The 17,926-nt window shown below is 36.0% G+C and overlaps 1 long non-coding RNA gene across 1 annotated transcript in view; it reads left to right on the forward strand.

Annotated features, from left to right (window-relative positions):
* Window positions 1-17,926, forward strand: part of LOC148757385 (uncharacterized) — a 121,983-nt gene that overhangs the window by 65,236 nt on the left and 38,821 nt on the right. Inside the window, exon 3 of the long non-coding RNA XR_016021956.1 lies at window positions 14,441-14,529. This is a non-coding gene — a long non-coding RNA (uncharacterized LOC148757385). The remainder of the gene's footprint in view (window positions 1-14,440; window positions 14,530-17,926) is intronic.

The following is a 17,926-nucleotide window of genomic DNA, read 5'->3' on the forward strand; positions in this document are numbered from 1 at the left end:
TAAATTTAATAGTTTCTGGAAATTCGTAGCCCATAATTATCTTGATGCACTTCAGAATGGAACTGCTGTTAATAAGTTGTACATATAAACTACCTGAACTACATGATAGGGGACTTAGCTTACCATCTTGGTTTAATGACTAATCTTAAACAAATCATTAAATTCTCTCAGCCTCATTTTTTTTTTTCCTTTATAAAATAAGGATTTTGGACTATTTTATTAAGAGTCTTTTCTCTTGGAATCTTGAGACTACAGAATAGAGAGATGTCGACGTTACATCCTGGAGCAGCGTGCAGAGAGGGCCCTGTTTGCCTCCTTGCTTGCTCCTGTAACAGGAAGCTGACTGTGTGTTACGTGGACCACGCGAGGCTCTGTTGGAGGTGGCTGGGTTTAGATGGTCTCCAGTCGTGTTTCAGCTTTCAAATTATCTTTTGTTATCTGATACTTTTAGTCATCTATAACTCTATTAGTCTACGGGCAACCTCAAAATATCAGTAGATTAATACCATGGAAGTTTATTGCTTACACACATAAATTCCAATCAGTGGGGCGGGGGCCGGGGCCGCATTTTGCTGCATTAAGTCATTCAGGGACATAAGCTCTGTAGATACTATAGTCCCACTATCTCCTAGGAACTCATAGACCTCAACCCAATTCTCCCAACCCAGTTGGCTGGCAGAGGAAGAGAGAGAAAGCAGGGGAAAATCCCCCAGTTGCCCCTATGAACTAACCTGAAAGTGGTGTGCAGCCCTTCTGCATTTCATTGGCTAGAACTCCGTGATAGGGCAATACTTAAGGATGGGAAATGAGGTCTCCCTGTGAGCCTAGAAGTAAAGGAAATTGATTATGGTGAATGCATTGCTGTCTGACCGTCAGTCTAATCATTAAAGCAGGGAAGCATCGTAATGTTGTACAAATCTAGATGAATTTTGGAATGAAAACAGAGAAGAAATTTTTTTTTACATTTCCTGCCTGAGGGCTGCCTAATACTTAGTGCTAAATGGAGGACCTCAATCAATGAAACTCCTTCTTGTTCAATAAACACTATGAAAAAAAAAAGACTTCTGTGAATGCAGAACTTTAAATTACAACTAGGAATGTTCATAAGATGTACTACGGCTATTGAGAATTGTTTAGAATATGCTAAGTTTCCTGTTAATGGTAAATTTATGCCAATAAAGTTATCAACCCTTTCCTGATGACCCAGAGCTTAAGAGAATCCCTGTTGGGAAGCTCCTAGAACATTTGCCCACACTGTGCACTTTTTTACAGGTAGCACTCCTAAGCCCCCATTTTTATAGGAAGCACATTAATACACACACCTCTTTGGCAGAAACATGTCATTGTGTTCTCACAGTTTCCAAAAAAGAAACTCAAAATCTTGGAAAGATTGCTCTGTAATCAGAAACCATTCAAATTAAACAAATCTGTATTTGCTTGCAAAATGACCCACTCTCTTTTCATCTTCTTCTTTAACAATGCTTATTATCTTCATGTCCAAGGTTAACTATCCATTCACGCGTAACTGGCTTGCTCCTGACGTTCATTTCAGGCTTCTACCACACTGAAGTCACGATTTTACTCTTGGGATCACATATTGGTAAACTGAAATTACTTTTAAAATTATTTAACGTATAGTTTAAAAACAAATATAGAAGAAGATCTAACAAGTAGCAAGGACTCCTAGTGTTTAGGTAGTTGACTATCTTCCGATCTAGTTTTAGGGTGAGGCACAGAGTGAAAGTATACTACACACTAGAACACAACTGACACAAAAGCACTCCACATCTTGTCTGATTGTTTCTATATCTTCTTTATTTATGAAACACAGAATAAAGAGCAGCAATTTCTAAAATGCAGTATGGATACTCCTGAATGATTTTAGGTTTCATGCAGCATTGTATAAGATTTAATCACAGGAGATGAAGATTTTCCCTTTTAAATTGTCTTTCCACGGATTATACCAAAGAGAAAGTCTTAATTTCTTGCTAGTGTGTCTTAAACATACCTCTAAATCTAACTGATCTCTTTAAGGGGAGAGCAGGTCTTGGGCCCAGAGTCTTTGGCAGGCAGTAGCATTTTGCTATAATTTAATATTTGTAGTGTTTTCAATGCAATTATTTTTATAAATGCCCTCTATTTAAAGTCATATCAATTTCCATTTCCACTAGTTACATAAAGTCAATTTAAAGAAAATGTTAAATAAATGATACTAAAAGTGGACCTGGATATGGCAAGTAGTATCATGAAGGTAGTGCAGGAATGAATAAACTTTGAGAAACAGTGTATGAAGAAATTGTGCAACACACATTCACCACACCTACGGTTGTCATTGCCATAAATAACATGCAGAAAGAGGCAATAGCGTAAGAGGTTATTTCCTTTGTAGTAAAGATGTTGTATTTATGCATTGAATTGTTCTTCACATTCTATGCTAAAGGGTGGTTATTTATACATGTTAAACCAGATTGAATTTATTATGATATAGGTTCAGCTGCCAATATAGTAACCAAATTTAACAAGGCTCAGATAGGAGTTTATTTCTTTCTCCATAATAGTCATATTGGTACAGTTCAAGATGCCTCCCTACCCTGTCTACATCCCAAGTAGCAGGATGAAGGAAGAGGCCAAAAGATGGAAAGCTCCTTCCCTTTAAGTGCTTTATGTTGGTAAAGACTAATTCATATAGCCACATTTAAATATAAGGAAGGCTGGTTTGTTGGGCCCATGGTCCACTGACAATTCCATTTCTGTAGAAGAATAGAATAGATACTAATGGACACAGCAGTCTGTTTAAAGATCCAAGGGCTTTCTCAACATAGAAAAGATGAAATTACATTTAGTATTATTTCATCATTAAAATGTTTTTAATATCTTACTGTTCTATTTTAAATACAAGGTTTGACAATTAAGTTTGTGAACTTGTTGCAACGATGGTTGCTAACTTTTTTGATATCAGAGGGATCATTCATTATGAATTTGTACCAACTGGACAAACAGTTAACCAAGTTTACTATTTGGAAATGCTGAAAAGGCTGTGTGAGAAAGTTAGACGACCTGAACTTTTCACCACCAATTCATGGCTCTTGCTTTACGACAATGCACCAGCTCACACGGCACTGTCTGTGAGGGAGTTTTTAGCCAGTAAACAAATAATTGTATTGTATTGGAATGCCCTCGCTACTCACCTGATCTGGCCCCCAATGACTTCTTTCTTTACCCAAAGATAAAGGAAATATTGAAAGGAAGACATTTTGATGGCATTCAGGACATCACAGGTAATATAACAACAGCTCTGATGGCCTTTCCAGAAAAAGAGTTCCAAATTGCTTTGAAGGGTGGACTAGACACTGGCATCAGTGCATAGCTTCCCAAGGAGAGCACTTTGAAGGTGACCGTAGTGATAGTCAACATTGAGTATGTAGCACTTTTTCTAGGATGAGCTCTTGAACTTAACTGTCCAACCTCATATAGATCCCTTGGCCTAAAGTTCAAGTACCTTCACAATTGTCTACAACATGAAAATATGGCACTACATGTCATAAATAGTTTGAAATGGCAATATATTAGAGGTGCATATTTTAAAATGCTGTACAGTATGACTGAATTTATCTGGGTGAATCTGATAATAGTTAAGCAAGATGAAAATTTGAGTATTTAAGTGTATGGGCATAGTGTTTACCTCTTAAAGATATTACTGACAGAAAAACCTAGAAAGCTATTTTTACATTTTCAGCTCTGCTAAACGACCAGCAGTTCGCAGAAAGTAAACTTAAGACTCCCACAGCAAAGGCTGACACTGACAAATGAAAATGAGGTTAAATGGAATCATTATAAAAATCCCTCTGGTAAAACTTCAGAAAAACCGAAGTTAAAGCCAGATGCTTCTATTATCCAGCTCATCCAATTTAAGTCTACACAAGAATCAAAAATCTCTATTCTGAGGCTTCATAGAAAATGCTCAAGGTTTGGGGAATGCAGGAGGTTTGGTAGCATTTTGCCAATGCTGGGACACTTGTAGGAGGCCCCCTAAATCCTATATCTTGAGTTATGGGAAGTCCCTGAAATCTGTCCTAGATATAAGTATTTTAAATAATATTTATCATTATGATACAACCATTGGGAAAATACCTTCAAGACTTTCAATATCCTAGAAATAATTACGATACATGATAAGAAGAAAGTTTAGTGGGATCCTCCAAAGAGTAACATAGATTCCATTCCAACACGAAAATGAAAATAAGGTGAAAAAATGATTAATAAAATAGAATAATATTATTACTTATCACTCAAACAATATCAGAATATAAAAATCCAGTTATCCTATATCAGGACAGACATGTTCTCATTCAAACATATATGATCTAACAACATTTCTCTAAGATTTAAATCTTAGAATATTTTTTAAATGTAAAAAATTGTGTCTACTATACCTAAAAATGAATGCTACACTGGACACAAGAAAATTAGCTTAACTGTTATTAGGTATAGTTGTAAACTAAATTGCACAGTAAGCAGAGCCTCTGTCTTCACCTCCAGCCTGTTTTGCGATTTCCTCTTCTTGTTGGCCTCTTCTGATATTACCTTCTCTTCTGCCCTAGCCTCTGACATGGTCCAGTCTAGTCTTGCTCTCAAAGATGGATCCTATAAATAATGGCAATAAAATATTACAATTTATATTCAGTTTTGGAGAGAAAAGACTGACTATGGATCAGGTGGCTGGATATTTGTGCTTTTCTTCCTACCCTTTCCCACCAACAGCACCCTAGTTTCCCATGAAAGAATTCACTCCCTATCCATTGTTGGCCATGTAGTTTGGATTGGGTAAACGCCATTCCCAGCCCTAGGAGTGAGCCATAACATCACCTTTTGTCACCTGGAGTCAAATGCCTACAGAAGGCCAGGTTTTTAGTGGAAATACAATGTAAAAGTGTGGGGTTCTTTGGTTGCTTCTGAAAACTTGGAAAAAGAAAATAATGAGCATAGAGCTTTAAATTCACAGCCCATCATTTAGGTAATGAACCAGAAAACTTCCTTATGTCCTATAACCAAGTGGTTGAGATTTCTGCAAACAAACCCAAGGTCCAATCCTACAGGTGGCTGAATTGTAAAGTACATAGAATTCAAAGCCACATATTAGCTTATGTTAAAGTTATAGCATGTATTGGAAAAGAGTTACAACCATAAAAATTTGAATGAATGCATCTGGGTAAGTTCCAGAAAAACTGGGGACCGTAAAGCTTCAAATTCTGTTGTGCTTGCTTGGCCAGGAGAAACAGTCCATTCTCTCTAAGGAGGTTAGACTTGTCTTGCCCAAAGAACCTGTAATGACCTTTCCAAAAGAATGGCCTTGCAGGAAGAAGATCTTAATCATGTGGAATGATGATATCCCAGTGTACTCTGGGCACTGGCCAGCATATGCTTAACCATACTGGTGGGCAAGGATGTGTTAACCAGGCAAGATGAGTTGTTTTCAACAGCAATATGTAAAAAAAAAAAAAGTTAAAAGAAGCAACGGCAGCAAACGAAAACAAATGTATGGAGCAAATAAAGAATTAAATCATTCTGTCAGTACTTTCTGTTTGGCATTGGACTCAAGAATGGCCCCTCTATTCATCTTTTATTTCTGTGTAAAATGTACAGGCTTGAAACAATATCCATTTATTAGCTCATAATTCTATAGGTCAGAATTCTGGGCACAGCGTGGCTGGATTCTCTCCTTGGGGTCTCACAAGAGTGGATAAATTAAACTTTACTAGAGGATATAAATGGAAATTTCAGAAATAAATAAAGATGTCAGAGTGTTGTGATCAGTTTGGTGTCTGTGAATATAAGGAGCTCTTAGATGCCATTACTATCCCAAGGAAAAAGTAGATTCTCCAGAAAGCATCATCATCAAATTAAAGGGGATCATGGAGAAGGATCAGGAAAGAAGAAACCTCAAGAGCAAATAAAGAGATAAATGGAGAAAAAAGAATAATGTAGTTGTGTCAAGTTGGGGTCTACAGTACTGTCAAATATGGAGGGGAAAAAAGGATGAGACTAGGCACTTTGATTTAGGTATTTCTGGTTACTTTTCAATCTGAATGATTTCAGTAAAATGGAAATAATGGAAATCACAACAGAGAACACAACATTTGAAAACAAGTAGGGGAAGTCTGTAGGAATATTCTTTTTAATCAAGTTGAACCAAATAAGCGAAAGTAAAAGCATACAGTGCACGTACACACCAGGCAGAGAGTGTCCCTCTGCAAGTTTGGATACAGCAGGGCTGGAAGTAATGCGAGAAAGAACAGTGATGGAGACGGCAAGAGACACAGGCATGGGGACAAGGCAGAGGGCAGATAGATGGGTGAAGAATAGGTATGTCTGTGGAGAGCAGCTGGCTTATGATTATGATATTTGGAGATGGGGAAAGTGAAAAAAGATTAGTTGCCACAATCAGTGAGGTTTCTGCAAAAGGCCACCTCCCAGGGCCTAGAAAGAAATGATTGATGGGGAAATGACAGGTTTTTAAAACTGTGAGTGCTCATTAGTGGTAAAGAAAGGAAGAATAAAAAGAAAGCTGAAGATTGTAGAACAATATGCATTGCTTCACCCTGATTCACCTTGTGGGTCTCCTAAGCTTTCATTTTCGTTTCATTCCAAGTGTGCAGTACTGCACTTGATTCTAGTTGTGCATTTAGATTAGTGAATATTTAACAATAAATGGTATCTTGACTTTGATGCTAAATTATGCTATGTACTCAGCAACCTCAATTACGAAACATAATTTTCCAGATTCTATTTCAATAGCAAGGGTCCATGCACAGTAGCAATCTTAAAAAGTCTATAAATATGAATCCCAGATTTAAATACAAAAATCATACACAGATAAGTGCCATATAACATGGCACTTCTACAACATGGTTTCGCTCTAACGCGCTTTGAGAATTAGAGAAATCCCCGAACAACACAGAGTGTAATAAGAGCTTTTAAGAGCAAAAAAATATCTCATTCAAAATTAGGGAAATCCCTGAACAACACGGAGCATGATAAAAGCTTAGTAGTGATGAGAAAGAAAACATTGTTTAATACATATTAATCTGTTATACTCTTGGTGAAAGTTGCTTTAATAAAGGCATTTCTCTAATTATAAAAATGTAATAGTATGGTGTGTTTTTTTTTAATTTTTGGAGCCTAACCCCCTTTTTTTGTACTAATTCTTTGTTTCGTATAACACGGATTCACATAACATGGCATTTTCTAGGAACCTAACAGCCATGTTGTACAGGGGTTACCTGTATATCATGCAATCTTAGTTTTGGAAGAAATAGGAAGATTTAAGAAGTGGTTTTTCCTCTTGCCCATTGAGGATTATGAGATTAAATAAAGTTTAGAGACTTCATATGGAAGTGAAGCTTATACTTCTTGACATTTTCCTTCCACATAGTTATTCCTATTTTCAACCTAAAAGCTCAATATAGGCTTAACATAGTTGAGTTTATTTATTAATTTCACTTATTTTCCTCATCTTGTTTAAGAATCCACAGAGAGAGTAGGAAAGGAAGAATACCCTTCAAACTTCTAGACTAATGCTGCTTTCATTGACTCACATTCAATTAATTGGCACCTGAGCCTGACCTGTGTGCATCTTCCTGAAAAAGTAAATGAAAATTTTAAGAATGCTCAGTGAACAATATCTAAGTGTTGGTTTTCAATATTATGTTTTCACACAAATTAGGCTCCAGTTTTGCAGTTTTCCTCTTTAGGAGAGAGCAGACATAAACATAACTAGTCATTATAAACTAGGATGTTTCTAACAGAATGAAAATTGCCTTGTTTCTATTATTTATGATCTCCCTCCTTTTGCTGGTATTAAATAGCAAAATCTTAAATGAATTTTTATACTAATTCCTTCCCTAGCTTTCTGAGGTTGCAAGGAAAAGCCAAGCCAAATTAGATGACATTAGGTTATTACAAAGATGCCCTACCAAGTAAAAAAGCATGGGAACCCATCTCAGCTGCTATACTCATTCAGAAGTGTATCACTGCCAGGATTGGAATTGCATTGAGCTCCATGGAGAACCAAAACAAAGGCTCATTTTCTCCCAGGGTATTTCAGACTAAGGACTGGGAGCCTACCTCCTATTGGTGCAACCTCATATTAATGAGACCATCCAATATGGAACACCCCAATTGGGCTAAAGTTTGCACTAAGCTATTTCAGTAACAGATGGCATACCTGAGGTCTATATCATATTAGTTTACTTTATGCAGGGTACCTATCCATGGATGGATTCCTGGTAGTGTATATATTCACATCTGTACCTAGCATAAATGACGATAACTTAAAACAGAAGCTCATTTCCTTAGAAAGAGTCTGAAGGCCATACTTGTCCACTATTCCTCTCTGGTATCATTGCTTCTGTAGGTAGGTGCTGTTTAAATAATAAAACACTGGTTCTGAAACATAACTATATAAGATTAACCTGTGATGTTTATGTAGAGTATAGATGTCAATTCACGGTACCTAGATATTTTGATTGAATAGATTTAAAGGGAAACTAGTACTTCCATTTTTAAAAAGCACCTCCAGTGTTTCTGATAAAGATGATAGAGGATTACACTTTGAGAAATTCCTTATAGAAAAAAATCCAGGAATTGATTTTTTCTGTCCAGTGTGCTCTGCTTTGTCCAAAGTCACTTGAAGTTATTCAGAGTTTTAACTTGGCATATAATCTTGCACTGAGTTTCTTTAAAATCTAAATATTTTAGACTACAGGCAAGATACCCATAGAATGAGAAAAGAGCTCATGAGAGAGAAAAGGCAGTTTTAAACATTACCTATCACATATCAAAATAAGACAAAAACATGCTGTTCCAGAAACGATTTTGTGCAAAGTGACTGTAACTCACCATCATCACCTCCACTCTGTGAGACACCATTAGAATGGAGGCTATTAGAAGACTCCACCCAGCTGAGCTGGGAAACTTGATGAGATCATAACCCAGTGGCAGATGTTCGCAGGGAAAATCCTGCAAGGCACAGCTAAATGATCACAGGAGATGAGGATGCATATTGGGAAGGAGGGTACCATAAGCTTTAACTAACTAATGAGCAATCAAGTTCAGTTAACTAAGCTTGTCTAAACCTTCAGCATTATGTAGTAGGAGATTTTAGAAAATAATCTTTTCCAAACAAGAACAGACCCTACCTTTTAGAGAGAACTTGAATATAATCATTTCTCTTTTTATATTGACAGATATGTTCATTGCCAAGTTTTCCTGGAAATACTTTTTAATTGATTACTTCTCTTGAACAGGTACGAGTCTATGAATCACATTAGAAACATACATAAAATATCACTGGGAAATTTTGTGGCTACGTAACAATTTGAAACTTATATACCTCTTTGTTAGGAAGCGGTAGAGGTGAACTCTCCTCTACCTGTAACTCCCCCAAAAGGACTAAATGGGTAATATTTCTAAAATATTATGGGAGATTTAATTAAAACCACATGATTCAGCATATAGGATTTGGACATGCAGTGCCAATCAGCAAAAATGGGAAGATGGGCTCTGGAGGAAACATCAGAAAGGCGAAGCATGGACGGATAGGTTAGGAACTAAGTACAAGGGAGAGCTAAGACAGCACAAATAATAGACTAGTTGAGAGCATGAAGTTCTCTCTCTCAATCTCTCTCTCTCTCTCAATTTGTTTTTGCCTCGGTGTGAAACCTTAACTCTTCCCTATCTGGAAAGCAGGGATAATAACAATATCTGTTTCAAAAGACGGTTGCAAAAAGTCAACAAATTAACATATGGGTAGAGGACTGAGAACAGGGCCTGACACACCGTAAGTTCCAAGCAGCAATTAGAACTCTTATCAAAGACAGGAGATCCATACCACTCTCAACCAGAAGGGTTTAAATAATAAAACCATCCCCACAGGGAAGCCAAATCCCTTCTTCTCTTTCAATTTAAACTCATTTTCTCTTAGTCTGTCATTCATGGCAATAGGGAATAGTCCACACTCTTCTCTGCATGATGACCCTTCTCACTCTGAATGATTGCATGTAATTGGAAACACTTGTGAATGTACAGCTCTTCAGGGAAACATGTGTCCCAATCTAATTTCACAAAGTAATGTCAGGAAGAAAATAATCAATGAAGTTACTCCAAATCAAAGCAGTTTAGAGAAAGTCTTTTAATCCATCTTTAGGACAGTAAAGCATGGAAAGAGAATCACTAATGTCAAAAGATGTATAAGAAAGGGTTTTTTTACATCTATACTTCTTTCTATATTTTGAGGTTAAAATTAAAGTTTAAGGACAGCTCTAATGTATTGAATAGGAATAATTTAGGGTCTCTTTCCATATTAGGATCTCAGAGCGTTTATTTGGAATCTTGGGTTTTATAATGCAAGGTTTTTGTTTATCTTGCTCTTGATCTTAGCCTCCTATTTTCAGTAACAGCTTGAAAGGAGACGACACCACTTACACATATGTAGACTCTCACAAAATCTAGCAAATGCTCTACCTATTACAAGCATTCATTAAACATTAGTGTTCAATGAGTCCACAGTGGTCCAATTAGAAATTTAGAACTAACTCAATCATTTCTGAACTCTGTTTAATGAAAATAATGGCAACTGGCGAATGACACAGAGAGATAAATGTCAAATAAATGTATGTTTCTTCAATCAGTGCAGACAAATAGTCAATAAAATATAAGCCTCATTTTCTTTAATGAGCATGGAGGGTGCTCATGGGCCACTTGGGGGATCCAAGGGTGAGGCATCCCCATGGGTGTCTCAGGGGTGGGATTGTTGATGGAATTTGTGATGCACTTAGTAGGACCCATGTCCCCTTAATGTGCTCTGGGAGTGCTGTCTGCCATTCTCTCAGCCTCTTCCCCCTCTCTAATCATTCAACTCTTAGTACTCTGTATGGGACGAGAAAGAAACGATCTTCCTGTGCAACACCACACACAGCTGGGGAAGCTTGAGTCTCACTCCTATGCACTCACTTTGCCCCAGGAAGAAATCACAGGTAAATACATTCTCAATTGGCACCGAGCTGTACCACTTTGGGGGCAGGTGAGACACGGGTAAAGTCAAACTATTCCTCTTACCTCCTCCCTAAGGCATCCAAACTCATGAGTTTTTGTTCCAGTGGTGTGCTGGAACTTCTCGGGGAAAACTTAGACTTCCACAAAGCCTCTCACATCCGTGGTGATTAGTTAAGACAGTGCTCTCGGAGGCTCGCAGACCACAACCAAAATGGGCTGCGGCTAGTTCACAGGCCACTGCACAGACCACAGACCGAACTGAGGTCCGTGTGCCTATTACCCAGCACACAGTGGGCAAGACGCCTCCCGGGTTCTGCGGCTTATTATGCTGGGTCCCATCACTCCCAGAAGGCACGTCTGTCTGTGCATGGATGCCAAATAGTTCTTATTGGGTGGGGAGGGGATATGATGAGGGACACCTTAATCAGCCATGTTGCTGATGTCACTTTTGAAAATCTGCTTAACTTCCCTAATTGAGACATATACTTGATTCCCTGTGTTGTGTCATCACCTGTCTCCATCGAACCAATACCACCGTCAGGCCTTCCCAGACTTCTTGTCATTCTTATTAAGGTTGACTTTGAGGTTGTTTCATTAGACTAATCCCTATAAGAAATAAACACAGCTTTTGATACCCTAGACCAACCATTTTTCTTTTCAAGCAGTTTCACGATATCGTTTACATATTAAACATTAATACATGTAATTCTTCTGCTGTTTCCCACAAGGTAGAATTGAAAGATATAAAACAAAAGAGAATCACAATGTTTCAAAAAGATTTTTTTCCTAAGAAATCTAGAATATTTGTCATTGTTTTTTTATCACTCATATCATCTCTCCCATTTATATTTAGGAAACAAGCAAAGAGTTTTATATTACTCAAGATCATGCAATGTGAAACTAGAAATTATAATCCAGTGACCGCCAACTATTTGAATTATACCTTTGCAATAATCATCCAGTAATTTCATGAGCTTAAGATGTCTCCCTAGTATTTTGAATTCTTTTAAATATTTCAAGCTTATTTTTATATTTCATGTTCTTTGGGATTTTACTTTGCTTTTACTCATATTTGTTTCCATCTTCTATATTTAAAGTTCAGGCAATTCCTTACTGAATTGTCATCTGCAGATGAGTTTGTTGAGCAACTGCTGATGATATTTGATTTGTGGAGAATATACAAGTGCCCCAAATATTCATTATTAGCATGAACTTTCCATTCTTTTAAAATTAAAACATTTAGTCTCCATAAATTTTCTATTAAAATTCAAATGTGATACTTGGAATAAATAATATTTTAAGTCATTATCACTAACTAATATGTCTTCTAATCAAATTAGTTAATATACATAGTTCATTGGGTCTTAAGTAGATAAATTATAGAACTAATTCCTCTGTTCGTGAATTTATTACTTTTGAGTGTTATTTATTAAAAGAACTGTGTTTTAGCTTTTGAACAAATTAGAGCAGGTAAATATAAAATTTCTGATAGGTTAATAAACACTTATTTCAGTGATAAAAGATTTTAAAAATAGGAGACTGAGATGAGGAGGCCGAGAAATTAGCTTAAACCTCAATGGTGCTTACAAAATAAGTAACATGAGCTTTAAAAGATGATGGGTTTAAGGATCCAATGCTAAAACCTACAATGGAAATTTAATAAACTTTTCAACTGTTATAAATTACTCTGATAAAGAAAGGAAGCAACTCACAAATGAGAAAAACATAACCAACAAATGTGAAAATTTTTCAACTCAATATTTTAAAATGAAATATGTATTAAAATAACAATGTGATACCAGGTTTTTTAACTCTCAAATTTTTATATTTTAAAAATTGATAACAATTGTGTTGAAAGTGCAAAAAACAAAAAGAAAAAAACAAAATAAAACAAAAAACAGGTAATTCTTTATCTCAATGGGCAATGTTAATGGATATAGTCTTCCTGGCAATTGGGTGATATGTACACAAACTTTCTAGTGATTAAAAAATATATACCAAATACCTTTAAATTATGTTTATCAACTTAGAAATACCTCTCCTAAACACTTGCTCTGAGGAAATAATTAATGGTAGCTGTAAAAATATAGCTGCTTTGTTAAAGGCTGTAAATGTCCAACAATCTGGGTTAAATAAGAAAGTGTGTTTCATGAATTATTGGGTAGTCCTTTCAAATAATGTCCTTGATACATGTGTGTTAACATGTAAAGTTATTGAAAATTATTGCTAAGGGAATAAAAATTATGCATATATAAATAGATGTAATGTGGTGGGAATTTATCTGATACCTATTTTCTTTTACCTTTTTTTTTTTTTTTACCCATCTATAGTTACAATTTTTGTGCAGTGGCCATACACTTAACAAAGTTTTTTTTAAAGTAATCTAATAATTATGTTACACAAATAGCATATGCCTCAAATATACCATTCAAAAAAATCTCCTTAAGCTGTGATCTTTATTAACAAAGAAAAAAGAAACTGTATTAGAAACTTGTTAAGCCACATACTCAGCTCAAAGTCCCCATCTGTGACAACTGCATTTCTTCACCCCAGTGGTAAAGCCCCACAGCTATGTTTGTCATGGCTAAAAGTGGTGGGACCAGATGTGGATATTTATGCCAACAAGTGTACTCAAAGCCTCTTTCCCCTTACCTGGAACTGGAATTCAGGTTGACTCCTGAGCACTACCTGAATTGAAAACAAACCCAGAGCTATGGAGTGTTATAATAGAAAGGTAGAGGAAACTGGTTTACTGAGTGACGTAGAGAGAAAGTGAGGAACGAATAGAGAAGATGGGAGACTACACTGTACGAAACAGACAAAAAGGAGTAATCTTAGTTCCAGGCTCGTTTCCAAAGCTTACCAGGCCTGATTGCACTTCCTGTCACAGGATTTCAGGAATAACCTATATCCTGTGATAAAATCTGTTTTTCTTTTAACCTAGTTTAAGTAAGTTCCTATTATTTACACAGAAAAAGCATAGATTAAGAAATGGTCTATCAGTTAAGAAAGCAGAAGTCACACCTATTTTTAACAAGAGAATTCAATCAAGGAATTGATTTAACAGGTAGTGGAGAATTGACAAGACAAAAAAGGGAACACTGAAATATCACAGATGTAGCAACTGCAGTAGGAAGCTATCACCTTAGAGCTGATAGGAGGCACACTAGAAAAACTAGTAGTTTGAGGATGGATTGCCTGGCTGGTGCCTATAACCCCGGATCTCAGAGGAGAAGCCCCAGGGAGCTGGCACTTGGATATCTAACGATAGGATAGCAGCTAACTGGTGCTGATTTCTCTGAGAAGGCAAAATGAGACATTGTAGAAGTGTGGGGGAAAGAAGTAAAAACGAGAACCAACTGTGACTGTTATCTACTGCCACTTGCAGGATGAAAAATCATTGCTCAGGTGATGTTGACAGTCACAAGAAGCAAAACAGGAAAGAACATGTCCCTGTTACCTTCTCCAGATCTCCAGGTGAGCAGTCTTACTTTAGAATTCTCTATTGTCAAAGTTTATCAGTGAGGCAACTGGGAAAGCAGAAATGTGGTTTGCAGGGTCCCGGCCTGTGGGGACAGAGCCAGGAGTGCAGTTTCCAGGCTCTCGGCCTCACGTGGAAAGGTGCTCACTTGGGTAGTAACTGGCCATCAACTGTGATTGGATGGCCATCAGCTGTGGCTATTGGCCGTCAGCTGTAACCAGTGAGCCATTGGCCACTAATATAACTGCCGTGGCTAAGCTAGCAGAAAATGGGGGCTAGCAAGAAGATGGTGGCTGGGCTAGCAAGGGGTGGAGTGTGGATTGCAGTTAGCAAGTGGGGTTGGTTGGCAGAGAGAAATGGACGGCAGGTTGCGGATCATGTGGCTCCTGCTTCCTGTGTCTCCAACCCAGCCACCAGAGAGAATATAGTGGTATGACTCCCCTACCTATGGTTCTGTGGGTGTTCCTTTTTGGCCTCACCATGTCCTGCATTCTTATGTGGGGAGCGGGAGCAGAGACCCCGCAGGCCACGCCGCGTGATATGGCCCTAGTTTGAAACAAAAAGAAAATGGCTTGATAACAAGCAAATATGGTAAAAGTAAATGTTATGTTACTTCTTAATTACATATTTTATGCCAAATACACAGTCTAAAAATGTTCCAAAATGAAGGAATAACACTGTAGACCATAAACACCATTCAATAGAGAACTTAAATTCAGGGGAAATTTGCTATTTTGGCAGCCTGTGTTCTACTGAAAAAAAAGTCTTTGATTAGTTTTGTTTAGTCCTAGATATAATTAAGTTTGTGAATTTAGAAATAATTTTATATGTGTTTTTGAACAAAAATGAGAAATGAAGTTAGTACCTTTATTGTTCAAGCAGTGAATTTTCACAGTACCTAAACTAATTCAAGAAAGGATAGAAAGACAAAAATAAATGTTAACTATGTGAAGTGATGGATCTGTTCATTAACTTAATTGTAGTGATCATTTCACAATGTATGCATATATCAAAACATTGAATTGTATACCTTAATTATGTACCATTATTTGACAAAAAAGAATAGAAAATATCTACTGAAGAAACTGAATCAATTATTTTTATGAAACATAAAAAAACACATTCTCCAAAAGCTTTACTAGGAAAATTTCCAAATATTTGACACCAGTCTTAGATACACTCTTTCAAAGAATAGAAGGAGAGTAGATATTTCCCATTTTATTTTATGTGAACATAGACATAACAAGAAAGAGAATTTACAGACCATCGTCTCTTGCAAATACAGATGCAAAATTCCTTTTAAAAGGTTGTCAAATCAAATATAGCTATATGTAAGAAGGATAATGCTTTATCAAAACTAATTGGGGGTCATCCCAGGAATGCAGGGCTGGAAAAACATTAATCAGTGTAATTTTTCACTTTAACAGAATGAAGGAGGAAAAAAATGATCATTTCAATAGGTTCAAAGAAGTATTTAATAAAATTCAACATATACTCCTGATTACAAAAACAAAACAAAACAAAAAAAAACCCTCTCAGCATACAGGGACTAGAAAGGAATGTTCATAATTGTTCTTTATGATAAACCAATAGCTAATATTATACTTAATGATGGAAGAGTAAATACTTTCTCCCTGATGAATAAGCCTCAAATGTCCATTCTCACCATTTCTATTCAACATTGTATTAGAGGTCTTAGAATGTATAATAAGATAAGTAAAAGAAATAAAAGGCATGAACATCAGAAATAAGGAAGCAAAACTGTTTATTTACACATGACATGTACGTATATGTTTTTTAAGATTCAGAAAGATATCCAGAAAAACTGTTTGACCTAATAAATGAGTTTGGCAAAATTGCAAGATTAACAAGGTTAATATACAAAGAGTCATTTTTTCCATATACTGGCAATGAATAAGAGGAAAGCAAAATTTTAAACTAATGTCATAGCAATAATATCTAGATCATCAAATACCTAAAACTAAATCCAATGAAAGATGTTCAATGCCTCTACAATGAAAATTTCAAAACTATGTTAAGAAAAATCAAGTAAACAAAAGGAGCATTTACCATATTTATGGTTTGGAAGGCTCAACATTGTTAAAATGTCAATTCTCCCCCAAAATTAACCTCTGGTTTCAATGCAATTTTAACCAAAAACCCAGAATGGTGTGTGTTTGTGAGTATATAAATTGACAAGATGTTTCTAAGAGCTACATAAAAATTCAAAGAATTTTGAATAGCCAAGACAATCTTGAAGAAAGACAAACTTGGAGGACCTAGCATGTATCAAGACTTACTATAATGCTGCAATAACTAAAACTCTGGCATTGGTGCAAGGATACATAATAAATGGAACAATTGAACCAAATGGCAAAAGCACCACAGCAATTCAGTAGGAAATGAATTGTTCTCCAATAAATGGTTTTGTAGTAATTGGATATCTTTATAAAATAAAAAAGACATTGACTCTCTGCTTCATCCATTATACAAAAATTAAGTTGAAGTGTATCAAAGGCAAATGTGAAAGCAAATAAATTAAGAAAACAGAGGACAATATCTTTATTATTTTGGGACAGGCAAATAGTTCTTATTTAGGACACAAAATGCAGTAGCAATAACAAGTGGACTGCATTAAATTTCATAAACTTCTGTTCATTAAAAGACAACATTATAGGGTATGAAAAAATTACTACGAATGATATTTTCAATTACATAACTGTCAAGGACTTATATCCAGGATATTTAAGAACTCACACACATCCATAAAGAAGATTTACAACTCAAGAGAAAACTGAGCCAGAAACAGGAAAAAGCATTACAAAAGAGAGGAAATTGAAATGGCTAATAAATGTATAAAAATCTGTTCAATTTTACTACACTAGCAATGCCACAAAAAATGTCAAAATGAAAAGAATAGACAAGGGTGACCAAGATGTGGAACAATTGGAACTGTCATACACTGCAGTAGACATTTACATTGATTTTATGACTTGGAAAAATTGTTTGCCAATATCTACTAATGTGGAGCATCTTATCAAGCTTGTATTCCTAGAAACATACCTAAGATAAATAAATACAAACATTAATGAGAAGGACATAGACAAGAATATTCATATCAGTGTTGTCTAAATAGCATAAAACTAGACAAATGCAAATGCCTACTTACAGTAAAATTGATGAATAAATTGTGGCATGTTTTATAAGACAGGATACTAAAGAGCAATGACAACAATCAAACTACAATTTCACGTTAACAGCACAAATGTACTGTTGGAAGAAAGAAGCGATAACCAAAAGAGAATGTACTCCAAGAGTCCATTATAGAAAGTCAAAGAACAGGCCAAACTAACCAATTCTAGTAGGTCAGAATATTGGTTACCTGTTGTCATG

This window comes from Rhinolophus sinicus, chromosome 8, assembly GCF_057876585.1.
Source record: "Rhinolophus sinicus isolate RSI-liver-muscle chromosome 8, RSI-T2T, whole genome shotgun sequence".
Classification (NCBI taxonomy): domain Eukaryota; kingdom Metazoa; phylum Chordata; class Mammalia; order Chiroptera; family Rhinolophidae; genus Rhinolophus; species Rhinolophus sinicus.